Consider the following 14644-nt stretch of genomic DNA (forward strand, 5'->3'; position numbering starts at 1 on the left):
AGCTTGGTAAACTTGTTTGTGCCAACACTTAGCTATTTTCTGTTTCTAGCATCCTTTGAATATCTTTAGTCATGGTGGCTTATGACTCCGGCTTTCCTTTATATGTCATTAGCCCTTCTTTAAGCTTCCATGATTCATCTGTATCATGATCATGAACCTGTAACTTCATCAAATAAATTGAACCAACAAATTACTTTCTTTTCAGCTTCCCCTTTTTCATCATGCCGTCAAAAGCACCGACAGTCTGCAACTGGGTCCCCTCCATAGTAACTGAGGATAATTTGAAAGAGTTTATCACCATTGGATTTTTGCGAGAGAACAATATTATGTCTTATCGTGCTCCTGACCCGGACGAGGAACGGCCTAATCCCAAAGACGGTGAAGTTATTGTCTTCACTGACCACATGAATCGGGGTTTTTCACCACCCGGCTCAAAGTTCTTCAGAGACGTTCTTCATTTTTTTTCAAACTTCACCCTCAAGATCTTGGACCCAATTCCATCTCCAACATCTGCAATTTTCAAGTTCTCTGTGAGGTGTATCTTCAAGAAGAGCCGACTATGGAACTCTTCAGAGAGTACTTTTATCTGAACCGCCAGGATGAGTGTACCAATGGCCCTAGCTTGGAACTCGGTGGAATCTCAATTCAGCGCCGACAGGGCGCCGTCTTTCCCTTAATAGTCTTACCGAGTCATCCCAAAGATTGGAATCAGACCTGGTTCTATTGCCAAAATACGTCTCCAGCCAATGAAAAACCACTGCCGGGTTATCACGCGGAGCGTCTGGATTCTAAGTTTGTGCTGCCTAGCAAACTTACTGCTGCTGAACGCAAGAAGCTTATTCCATCTATTAAAAGGATTAATGCCTTATTGGGGAATGGCTTAACCGGAGTTGACTTGATCCGTTGTTGGATCTCGTGGCGGGTCATCCCTCTAAGCCGCCGATCCAAATTGATGTATGAGTATGGCGAAGGCCCAAATGACTCTCCGCGTCACAGCTCTGCACAACTAACTGAAGAAGACATTGTTGCAATGTCAACCATCCTTGTGAACGGTAAATATGAGGACTGTAGTAAGGTTGGGTTAAACCCCTTCTACAAACTTAACCCGGCACCAGAGGTGAAAAACCCCTGACCTCTTTCTCTTTTTGTGTTTTCCTCAGTAGTTTTAAATACTTGCATGACCTTTTATCCTGTTTATTTGTTTACAGGCCAAATCCGACTTCTGGAAGGCCAAGTATGACCATGAAGCTGCCAAGAAGGCTAGAGCCGCCGCCATAACCGCCAGGAAGATGACCCGGAGGTCCAAGAAGAAAAGGAGCACTGCTTTGGACCTGTTAAAGCTTGATGATGATACTGAGTTAGAGGTAGCCCTTGACTCCCTTGGCCAGTTTTTTTAATAACCTTATTGACACTGACTATTGCCAGGATGACACGAGGGCCAACCAGGCCGTAGAAGAAGAGGTAAATATTTCCTCCGACTCAGCCCATTTGCCAAGACAGAAACTTCGACTGGTAACCCGGAAAGTAAGGTTTTCGCACCCTTTGGCTTATTTGGACCCTCATTTTCTTTTGAAAAAACAGCAACATGAGAGCCGCCGTCAGGCCCGGAATAATGACGACAATGAACCGCCTTCCATTTTACAACAAACTCCTCGAAAACGCCAGAATGAGGTTTCTTTCATCTTCATCTTTTGCTTTCGTTAATGAATCTATTCCCTTGCCTCACTGACTTTATTTTACCTTTTACAGGAGGTTTCTCGCTCTTCTGGCGACTCATCTCAGGCTCAGTTTCCGGCTTTCAAAACTGCTCCGGGTAAGGAAAAATCAGCTTTCCTCTGTATCTTTAAAAACTGCATCCTTACACTAACAGTCTCATAAAACTTTTCTTAGAGGCCAAGCCAAATCCAAGAAGGCCAAGGTGATTAAGCCGTCAGAAGACCCGAAGGTTCCTGCACCTGAACCGGTCATGACAACTCCTCCCTCTGAAACTAAAGCACCCGAAGACCCGCCTGTTCATATTCAATTAGATCCTCCTGAGTTGTCAGCCGATGAGATCACCCTTAATCCGACTATCACTGAACCATCTAGTTCAGCTAACCCGCCAACAACTTCTGATACTGACGTGTTGATTACTGGTAGGCGATTTGTTGAACTGGGGACCCCCACTGTTTTAGGTCGGCACACTACTAAGCAAGAAGCCTTGGAGAAGCAGAAAGTGCGTTTTGATATCTCTCACTACACTCATCTGAATGCTAGTGACATACTGTCCGGCTATCTCAGTCATGTTCATTCCAGCCGTGAGTCGGAAATTGAGATGGCCAAGCAATTGCAGCTAAAATATGAGGTATGTTCTCCGGTTCACTTATACTTTGCCAGCCCCCAAGTCTTCAGATGATGAACCTGAATGATCTGTAGACTTTATGATATAGGTTGATACTTTGCCTCTTAAGCTTTTCGAAAGTAGCGTAAACTTCACCTGTAGTCCCCAAGGGCCGACTCAATTTATCATAAATGAACCGGTACTTAACTTCATAACTGTCTTTTACGAGTCTCAACAAGTATTGTAATCCGGCTTAACCTTGAAAAAACTTTCTTAATGCATTAGCCCCCAAGTGCCAAGTGCTGTTACTTTGTAAAACACTTGGGACTTGAACATATAAGAGTCATAAAAATTGCTTTGGCAGACATTAGCCCCCAAGTGTCAAGTGGTATTGTGGTGCAAAGTACTTGAGACTTGAACCCTTATAACTTTTAAGTTAAGCCTTGACACACCTGTGTATGTTTTGTAGAACACCCTATCTGAATTGGGCTCCCAATTAACTGATGCAAACACCCGGCTAGCAGATCAAGAGGCAGCAATCAAGACTGTTGATTCTAAACTCCAATTGAGTCTTTCTAAGACAGAAAAATTGAAGACCAGCTTGACTGCAAAGAAGAAATCCTGGGCTGAAGAAAAGACGCTGCTGATACAACGTGCTAAAACAGCCGAGGCAGCTCTTGAGGAGGTTACCACGGAGCTCACCGGTTTAAAGAACTGGGTGTCTCAAATGGTCTCCGCCATCTTTGGTAAGTCATCTGTATTAAGCATTTATACTTTATTGTGGCTAGGAATATAAGCCGCTCGCTGAACCTTTGCTAAAAACACTCGCAGGTCCACGAAGTAGAAACCTGAACCAAGATAGTGTGACGAAGTTGAAGGCGGTTTATACCTTGGTGGAGCAATTGTATACTGGCGCTCAACGAGCACTTGCCACCATCTCCCCTGCCAACCAAGGACCCAATCGGTTGAGCGATGTCTTGAAGAAGTTATCAATCTTACCCACCAGGTTCCAAGAGGTCAAACGATCCTGTGCCAGAGCTAGAGCCGTGACTTCCCTGAGCCGCTCCAAAGCCTAGGTACCAGATCTAGACCCGGTGGATGTGGCTAAGGGGTACCCTACCGTGAAGGAAGACGGGACTCCATTTGAGCAAGATGACTTCATTGCCTGTGTGAGGGGAGTTCGACCTCAAGCTACCATTCTTGGAGAGGAGACCAACATTGATAAATATCAGCCGGGTTTTGATTTGGAGAATAAGAAGATGGTGACTCCCTCTTATAAGGTGACAAATCTTATCCCGCCGGTTCGCCAACACACCTTCGCTCCGGAAGTTGACCCGGCCGACCTGATTGATGATGAAGCAGAGTTCATCGCTCTGAACGGCTTTGACCGGTCCAATCCTAGCTTTCAGTCAGTAGAAGGAGGTGAACCGGTGAGGGGAGAGTTATAACCATCTTGTGGGCTCTCAAAGCCTTGTAATAGTTTAGCTTAAAAACTGCATGTTTTGCCTATGCCATCGTGCATAAAACGTTGCATACGACTCTTTGCCAATGATGTCAATATAAATATGCAGCACATCGATGATTACATCTGAAGTGTTTTAAATTTGCTCCTGCAAAAAGTGAAAGAACTGGCCTGGCGGTTTAGCACCGGATGGGTCAAAACACCCGGTATATGAAATTATAATAGTAGGAAAGATAAACAAGGCTAAAAACCCTGTGTTTAATGAAGAGACACACGAAAACCCGTCCGTGAACAACAGTCATACCTGTGTTCTGGGCCGCCGGTTTTTATGACCCGGATGATGAGGTTGATAACAAAATCTATCGTAGAAGTCAATACTTCCATATGTCTGATGACTGTTATGCTTTGGCGGCTTATTGTCAAATATTCAAACCGGCTTAAATAAAAACCATACTGATAGATGTGAGACAATAAAAAACCAGTAAGACAAAATAGCAGATTTCAGACAACATAAATTTGGGGGTTTCTGATTCGAATACGATTAGTAAACCGGACCAAAGGTGTTAAGCTAAGATTCAAATACGATCATATATCCCCCAGTGGCTTTGGCGTTGTGCCGATCAAGAGGGTACCGACAGCTATGGTATCTTTGGTTCGAATACGACCTATGTTTGAATAGGAAGCCCCCAAATGACCTTGAGAGGTAAAAAAACGACCCTGATTCGAATACGATCCAAGTTGGACCCAAAAGGGGTTAAGCTATGATTCAGATACGATCAAGAAGCCCCCTAGTGAGTTTGGCTTTGAGCCGATCAAGAGGGTTACGACAACTATGTTCTCTTTGGTTCGAATACGACCTATGTTTGAACAGGAAGCCCCCAAGTGATCCTGAGGTTTACAGCTAGATTCGAATACGATCAGCTCCTTAATAGTCATTTAAATAATGAAAATAATAAAGATATATGATCTTTGAAGAGGAAAAAGATAGAGGCCCTGCTTTATTACTTATCATAATATATACAACGACAAAGTATGTACATGGCGAGAGCCAGTAGCTCAGGTGTAGTATGGCCGAAGCTGAGCAATGTTCCACGGCCAGCGGGTCTCCTCCTCCGACTTACATGAGCCTTTGTGCCCTCGAATGTCAATGAGGTAATATGACCCGTTGTTTAAATTCTTGCTGACCACAAAGGGTACTTCCCAAGGCGGGGATAGTTTGTGTGCATCAGACAGATCCTGGATGAGCCGGAGCACCAGGTCACCTTCTTGAAAGGTCCCGGACTTAACCCGGCGACTGTGATAACAACGCAGGTCCTGTTGATAAATTGTTGATCGAGCCGCCGCCAAGTCTCTCTCCTCATCTAACAGGTCAAGCGCATCCTGTCGGGCTTGTTCATTATCAGCTTCAACGTAAGCCGCCACGCGAGGTGAAGGCAACACTGCTTCTGCTCCATAAACCATGAAGAAAGGTGTATAACCTATAGATCTATTAGGAGTGGTGTTGATACTCCACATCACCGAGGGTAATTCCTCTACCCAACAACCCGGCGTCCTTTGTAAAGGAACCATAAGCCGGGGCTTGAGACCTTTTAAGATTTCTTGATTTGCTCTCTCAGCTTGACCATTGGATTGAGGGTGAGCTACTGAAGAAACATCAAGCCGGATATGCTCTCATTGACAAAACTCCTCCATAGCACCTTGGGACAAATTAGTGCCATTATCAGTGATAATGCTGTGTGGAAAACCAAAGCGAAATATCACCTTTTTCATGAACTGAACCGACGTGGCTGCATCACACTTGCTCACTGGCTCTGCCTCAACCCATTTTGTGAATTTGTCAACTGCCACTAAAAGATGCGTCTTTTTATCTTTGGACCTTTTGAAAGGTCCCACCATGTCAAGCCCCCAAACTGCAAACGGCCAAGTGATTGGAATCATCCACAACTCTTGAGCCGGCACATGCGCTTGTCGTGCAAATTTTTGACATCCATCACACTTACTAACCAGATCCTCCGCATCAGCGTGAGCCATTAGCCAGTAAAAAGCATGACGAAAAGCTTTGTCCACAAGAGACTTTGACCCGGCGTGATGACCACAATCCCCTTCATGTATCTCACGAAGTATCTCTTGACCTTCTTCAGGGGAAACACAACGTTGAAACGCTCCAGTGACGCTGCGATGATATAATTCTCCGTCAGAAATCGCCATTGATTTGGACCGCCGGGTTATCTGTCGGGCCAGGGTCTCGTCCTATGGCAACTCGCTCCAGGTCATGTAAGCCATGAACGGTACTGTCCAATCCGGAATGACATCAAGAGCCGCTACCAACTGTGCCTCCGGGTCAGAAATGGCCAAATCTTCCTTTGTAGGCAATTTAACAGACGGGTTATGTAAAACATCTAAAAAGGTGTTAGGTGGCACCGGCTTACGCCGAGATCCCAACCGGCTTAAGGCATCGGCTGCTTCGTTCTTTATGCGGTCAATTTGTTCCACTTGATAACCCTTAAAATGCCCTACAACAGCGTCGACCTCGCAGCGGTAAGCCGCCATGATAGGATCCTTGGAATCCCATTTGCCTGACACCTGTTGAGCCACCAAATCTGAATCACCAAGGCACCATACCCAGCTCAGACTCATCTCTTTATCCATTTGAAGACCATGGAGCAAGGCTTCATATTCTGCTGCGTTGTTAGTACAAGGAAACATCAATCGTAACACATAACAAAACTTGTCACCTCGAGGAGAAGTTAAAACAACTCCAGCCCCCAAGCCTTCCAACTGTCTGGACCCATCAAAGTGAATTGTCCAATATGTGTTGTCTGGTTTCTCCTCTGGCATCTCCAACTCTGTCCAGACATTAATGAAGTCAACCAGCGCTTGAGATTTGATCGCAGTACGCGGCACATACTTCAAACCATGAGACCCAAGTTCAATAGCCCACTTGGTGACTCGTCCTGTGGCTTCTCTGTTTTGAATAAAAGAGGAGCAGAGCTAACCATAGTGGTTGGGTGACCCTGAAAGTAATGTTTGAGCTTCCGGCTTGCCATGAACACCCCATAAACGAGCTTCTGCCAAGGTGGATATCTTTGTTTAGATTCAATGAACACCTCACTGACATAGTAAACCAGCTGTTGGACCGGATGTTCCTTGCCAGCCTCCTTGCGCTCCACAACAACTGCTACACTGACAACACATGAGTTAGCAGCCACATACAACAACAACGACTCTTTCTCAACCGGAGCAGCAAGAACCGGCGGCTCAACGAGCTGTTTCTTCAGATCCTCAAAAACAGAGTTAGCAGCGTCACTCCAGACAAAGTCATCCGCCTTTTTCATCATTTGATACAAAGGCATCGCCTTCTCCCCTAACCGGCTTATAAACCGGCTTAAGGTCGCGACGCGACCCGCCAACCGCTGAACATCATTGATGCACACCGGTTTGGCCAGAGATGTAATTGCCTTAATTTTCTCCGGGTTAGCCTCAATACCTCTATTAGACACCAAAAAACCCAAGAGTTTGCCAGCTGGAACTCCAAAAACACATTTGACCGGGTTAAGCATCATCTTGTAGACCCAGAGGTTATCAAAGGTCTCCTTCAGATCAGTTACCAAGGTTTCCTTCTCTCTGGATTTCTCCACTATGTCATCCACATAAGCATGAACATTACGCCCAATCTGACTGTGAAGACAATTCTGCACACATCGTTGATAAGTCGCGTGGGCACTTTTCAGCCCAAAAGTCATAGACACATAGCAGAAGGCTCCAAACGGAGTGATGAAAGCTGTATTCTCCTGGTCCTTAACTGCCATCTTGATCTGATGATAACCCGAATATGCATCCAAAAAAATCAAACGCTCGCAACCCGCTGTAGCATCAATGATCTGATCAATATGAGGGAGATCAAAAGGGTCAGCCGGACAAGCTTTGTTTAAGTCGGTGTAATCCACACACATACGCCAGGTGCCGTTCTTTTTTAGCACAAGCACTGGGTTAGCCAACCACTCCGGGTGAAAAACTTCAACAATGAACCCGGCCGCCAAGAGCTGGGCCACCTCTTCTCCAATCGCCTTGCACTTTTCCTCATTAAATCATCGAAGAAACTGTCTGACCGGCTTAAATCTCGGATCAATATTGAGAGTGTGCTCAGCGAGTTCTCTCGGGACACCCGGCATGTCAGAAGGCTTCCATGCAAAGATGTCCCGGTTCTCACGAATGAACTCGACAAGCGCGCTTTCCTATTTCGGATCCAAGTTGGCACTAATAATGAACTGTTTGGATGAGTCGCCAGGCACAAAATCAACCGTTTTAGTGTCATCAACTGACTTGACTTTTAACATCGAGTCATGTTCCGTGGTTGGCTTCTTCAAAGATGTCATGTCTGCCGGGTCAACATTATCTTTATAAAACTTTAATTCCTCTGTTGCACAAACAGACTCAGCATACACAGCATCACCTTCTTCACACTCCAGGGCTATTTTCCGGCTTCCATGTACTGTGATGGTGCCTTTAGAACCCGGCATCTTGAGCTGCAGATATACATAACATGGCCGAGCCATGAACCTGGCATAAGCTGGCCGTCCAAACAGAGCATGATATGGGCTTTTGATCTTAACCACCTCAAAAGTTAACTTCTCAGCCCTGGAATCATATTCATCCCCAAAGGCTACTTCCAGTTCAATCTTACCAACTGGGTATGCCGACTTACCAGGCAAAACACCATGAAAAATAGTGTTGGATTGTTTAAGACTCTTGTCAGTCAATCCCATGCGATGAAACGTCTCATAATAGAGGATTTTGATGCTACTGCCTCCGTCCATGACCACCTTAGTAAACTTATATCCACCAACCTGAGGCGCCAGTACCAAAGCCAAGTGACCTGGATTATCAACCCGGGTGAAAGTGCAACTATCCCTAGGTGGTTTGGTAATTCCAACAACATATAGCTCATTAAGCTAATGCTATTCCAAGATTAATATTTCAGGAAAAGCTCAATGAATGGCATGGCATGGATGAGGAAAGTGGACCCCTTAAAATACTAAGGACAAAAAGATTGGCTCAAGCTCAAAGCTCAAGACTCTACATTTTATATTTTAGTGATCCAAGATCACATTGAGTCTATAGGAAAAGCCAATACTATCAAGGAGGGATGAGGTGTTGCTTGATGAGGTTCTTGCTTCATAGTGCTTAGTGATATGCTCCAAAACCCTCAACTTCCTTCCCACTTCCACATATGACCTAAACTAAAAGTCAAACTCGGCCCCACCGATTCTTTCTATCTGGCGCCACCGAGTTCAGATGTCATAGCCACTGGCACAAACCCTAGGCAAATCGGTCTCACCGATAGGGATCTTGGTCACACCGAGATGGGGTTGTAATCTCTCTGTTTCCCTTCGTAACATTTCAGTCCTACCGAGATGAGCGATCGGTCCCACCGAGATTGCAATGTAAACTCTCTATTTCCCTTTTGTAACATTTCGGTCCCACCAAAATGAGCGATCGGTCCCACCGAGTTTACCTGACCAACTCTCTGGTTAGCTTATTACCAAAATCGGTCCCACCGAGTTTGTGTAATCGGTCACACCAAGATTACATTATGCCCTAACCCTAACCATATCGGTCCTACCGAGTTGCATCTCAGTCCCACCGAAAATCCTAACGGTCACTAGGTTTGCTAAATCGGTCCGATCGAGTTTCTCAATTCTGTCTCACCGAGTTTGGTAAATTGTGTGTAACGGTTAGTTTTTGTGTGGAGGCTATATATACCACTCCACCCACTCTTCATTCGTGGAGAGAGCCATCAGAACATACCTACACTTCCAATACACATTTTCTGAGAGAGAACAACCTACTCATGTGTTGAGGCCAAGATATTCCATTCCCACCATATGAATCTTGATCTCCAGCCTTCCCCAAGTTGCTTTCCACTCAAATCTTCTTTCCACCAAATCCATATCCTGTGAGAGAGAGTTGAATGTTGGGGAGACTATCATTTGAAGCACAAGAGCAAGGAGTTCATCATCAACACACCATTTGTTACTTCTTGGAGAGTGGTGTCTCCTAGATTGGCTAGGTGTCACTTGGGAGCCTCCGACAAAGATTGTGGAGTTGAACCAAGGAGTTTGTAAGGGCAAGGAGATCGCCTACTTCGTGAAGATCTACCGCTAGTGAGGCAAGTACTTCGTGGGCGATGGCCATGATGGGATAAACAAGGTTGCTTCTTCATGGACCCTTCGTGGGTGGAGCCCTCCGTGGACTCGCGCAACTATTACCCTCTGTGGGTTGAAGTCTCCATCAACGTGGATGTACGATAGCACCACCTATCGGAACCATGACAAAAACATCTGTGTCTCCAATTGCGTTTGAACTCTCCAAACCCTTCCCTTTACATTCTTGCAAGTTGCATGCTTTACTTTCCACTTCTCATAGACTCTTTGCATGCTTGCTTGAATTGTGTTAAGATTGCTTGACTTGTGCTAAGATAGCTAAAATCTTCCAAAGACTAAAATTGGGAAAAGGATAGATTTTTAATTAGTCAAGTAGTCTAATCACCCCCCTCTAGACATACTTTCGATCCTACAACTGGTATCAGAGCTTTGGTATCCATTTGCTTTGATTTCCATAGCTTTTGGTGGTCATAGCCTTGGTTTCACAACCTAGGAGAGTGTGGCGTCTAGCGAGGGAAATTACCACCGTAGAGGTCCTTACTTTGATGGTACTAATTTTGCTAGTTGGAAGCATAAGATGAAAATGCATATTCTTGGACATAACCCCGCCGTTTGGGCTATTGTGTGTGTTGGCTTGCAAGGTGAATTCTTTGATGGGAGAGAACCGAATCGTGAAGCTACCGCGGATGAGTTGAAGATGCTACAATACAATGCTCAAGCTTGTGATATCCTCTTCAACAGATTGTGCCCTGAAGAATTCAACAAAATCAGCCGTCTTGAGAATGCAATGGAAATTTGGGATACTTTGATTGATATGCACGAAGGTACCGACTCCGTCAAGGAATCCAAGTTGGATGTGCTTCAAAGTCAACTTGACAAGTTCAAAATGAAGGATGGTGAAGGTGTCGCTGAGATATACTCTAGGCTTGCTCTTATCACAAATGAGATTGCCGGCTTAGGAAGTGAAGAGATGACCGACAAATTCATCATCAATAAGATCCTAAGAGCCTTGGATGGAAAATACGATACTGTATGTACATTGATCCAAATGATGCCAAATTACAAAGATCTCAAGCCAACAGAAGTCATTGGAAGAATTGTTGCTCATGAGATGTCACTCAAGGATAAGGAGGAGCTCCATAACAAGTCAAGTGGTGCTTACAAAGCCTCATGTGAACCCCCCACATCATCAAGTGAGAAACAAACTTTCAATGAAGAATTGAGCTTAATGATGAAGAACTTCAACAAGTTCTACAAGAATAGAAGCAAAGAGAGAAGTTCCAAGTCAAGGTCCTACAATGATAAAAGATCTTCTAGTCGAGAGCGAAACTGCTACAATTGTGGAAGACCCGGACACTACTCCAATGAGTGTACGGCTCCCCACAAGAGAAGAGAAGATTCTCCCAAAAGAAGAAGTAGAAGAGAAGAATCACCATCAAGGGAGAGAAGGAGTAGGGATGATCGATATGAACGAAGACCCTCTCGGAGAAGCAAGGATTCGGAAAGGAAGGACAAGTCATCAAGGAGCACACAAAACGAAGACATCAAGCTCATGTTGGTGAATGGGTATCCGGCGCCGACTCCGACAATGACTCCGAGAGAAGCTATCACTCCGACTCTGAATATACTCAAGATGAAGGTGTTGCCGGTCTAGAACTTGTGTCAACCAACTCCTACGACATATTTGATTCACCAAATGAAGGAATTGGAAGATGCTTCATGGCCAAAGGTCCAAAGGTATCACACCCCGAGTATGTTGATTTCAATAGTGATGAAGATGACTTGTTAGGTGATGATGATTTACTTGTTGACAACTATAGTGATGAATACTATGATGAAACGAATGACAATGATAAGGAGAAGATTGAGTCTCTAACTAAAGAACTAAACACTCTTAAGTTATCTCATGAAACTATCTTAGGAGATCATCGAGAACTTTTAAGAACTCATGAGAAATTACGTTTTGAAAAGCTCAACCTTGAGCAAGAGCATGAGTTCTTAAAGGCAATCAATGATGATCTTCGCAAGAAAAGTTCTTCTTACATTGCCAAGCATTTACTCTTATCCACTTACATGCCTCAAATCAAGTCTAATAATAAGAACAAGAAAGATTCTTCGTCTAGTAGTAACAATAATCATGCTAAATCCAATGTTGTTGCTTCTAGTAGTTCTCTTGATTCCACTAACGATTCTCTTAGCCAAGTTACACTTGAGCAAGAAAATAGCTTATTGAAGGGAATTATAGAGAAAGGTGTTTACAAGAGCCTTGCCGGGAGTAAGCAATTCGAGGAAATTGTACGCAAGCAAGGAAGGCACCGGAAGAATCAAGGTGTTGGTTTTGAACGAACGTTCAATGCCAATGGAGTTGAGTGGGAAGAAGATCAATACCCCAAGACGAAGTTTGTTCCTCAACAAGAGAAGTATGATCCAACTTCTTTCAAAAGGGACACAAGCTCAAGATGATCTTCCACCATAAGACCACAAGCAAAAAAGGCAAGGACAAGCTTCAAGAGGAAATTGATGCATTTGAAGAAGCTCCTAAGGCCTTGGTCAAGTAGGTTCCCAAGACTACATCAAGTTCCACTTCATCAACTACAACTACAACTCCGAGGATTCCCATCAAGATGGTGTGGATCCCGAAGAAGAAGAACTAGAGAGTTCTTGAGGGTGACTCCGCCAACATATTTCACTCTTATCATTTTGGCAAGAACAAGTGCAATCAACTTCCACATCTTGCACTAGTTCAAGGAGTCACAAACCCTCTTGTTGGTAAGACAAGGGACAAGGTAACCTAAAAGCTTTCATAGACATCATCTTGTGTGTGCATCACTCTATGTCTATGGATATCCTTCTTTGTTCCTTGAGGGACTAACCCGTGTAGGTATTGAAAGTGCAACTCACTCCAAAGGATAGCTCCAAATGATCTACATCAACATTGAGTATCCACATCTTCAACATCTACATGAAGTTATCATCGACAAAACCCAAGGTTAGTTCATCCCTCTTAGGGGGGATCTCACATCTAGGGGGAGCTTTACTCTAACAATTGAGTTAAAGCAACTCTAATGGTGTGAACACAACAACGCTTTATGTAAAAGTGGTAACCCCACTTGTGCTTAAAAGATGAGTATGACCTATGATCAAATGTTCTCATTTGACTCCTAAGTCAATATACTCATATATAGATGACCTAGTCATCGCCAATTGCTTAATAGATGCTAGAATTGTTTGTGCATGCTTTGCCACATATTTCAATTGCCATTTTATTGTGTGAGCATGTTGGTTGCATAATTTACTCATTCGAGGACATCCACTTGTTGTTTTGATTGTTTGGTTTCATTTTCTTTTGGCCAAGTGGATGGACAAGAATGCCTAAGAACCTTCTCTAGCTATCTATGCTTTTCTCATCTCAAACTCTATTCATGCTGCATCACAAAATTTGATCAAGTCAGATTCGAACCACTCTGTGTGAGGAGCACTCGGAGTCGCCGATTCGTCATAGACTTAAACTTCCAAAACTTCTTTGTGAGTTTCGGTCTGACCGATTCACCCATTTCGGTCATACCGAGATCACCAAGTCGATCTAGGTTTTCAATCTCGGTGCAACTGATTTGAACTTTTCGGTCACACTGAGTTGCAGTAACTGCTTGCAGTTATGCATCTCGGTGCCACCGAGTTGTTCCACTCAGTCACACCGACAGGGTCGGGCTATATATACCCATGGGAAATTTTTTGGAAATTTTCTCCGAACCCTTTCGCCCGCGCTTAGCCCGCTCTGCCTCCAGGGTCTCTGGATTGTCCTCCTCATCGCCAGCCGCCTCCTGTCGCTGGTCTCCGCCGCCGTCAACGGGAATCATCCCCGCCGTTGCCGCCGTAGCGAGTTCATCGCCGAACTAGGGTATGAACTTGATCACTGTGCTATCCTTATCTGATTCCTAGCACATTGTGTTCACCATGTATCTTGCCACGATTGAGATCATTCTATCCATCGAAAACACTCCGTAGTTTAGTCATGAATTGAGAATTTAGGGTTAGGTTTCCGCCGAAACCATCTCGGACCCACCGAGTTGTGGAACTCGGTACCACCGATTCGGCTCAGGACATTGCACATGTGATTCTCGGTCTGACCGAGAATTGCAAATCGGTGTGACCGAGTTCAGGACTTTGTGAAACCCTAGCTGTCTCGGTGCCACCGAACTGTGACTCGGTCTGACTGAGTTCACTAGTTTAGGTTCCAACAGCTGCTTCGATATCACTGAGTTTACAAATCGGTTGATCCGAAATGCTTTCTGTGGAAAACTAAAACTAAGTTTTTGACTCATTCTTTTGCAAAAACCTCTGCATTTTGTGATGCTCATCCACTCTATCTCATCTATATCTATTCACAGGGTCTGCTGTCAGTGTTTGCAATATGTCTGATCAGAGTGACAGCCAGAACAAGTCAGAGGAGAAGGTTCACTTGAGTGAGGGCACTAGTCCCTCTAGCAGCTCAGATGATGGTAGCAGGAGCACCCCAAGCAACTTACGCAAAGCTGCCACCAGGGCCAGAAAGAAGAAAACTTTTGAATCTGAGGATGAAGACTATATGGCAGTTGAGGATGAGGCCACTTCCAAGAAGAAATTGGTTAAGAAGGAATATAGCACTGCTGCTGCAACTAAGCCAGGTCTGAAGACCAAGAGGCCAGCAGGAAGACAGCC

Source organism: Triticum urartu, chromosome 4 (assembly GCF_003073215.2).
Source record: "Triticum urartu cultivar G1812 chromosome 4, Tu2.1, whole genome shotgun sequence".
Taxonomy (NCBI): domain Eukaryota; kingdom Viridiplantae; phylum Streptophyta; class Magnoliopsida; order Poales; family Poaceae; genus Triticum; species Triticum urartu.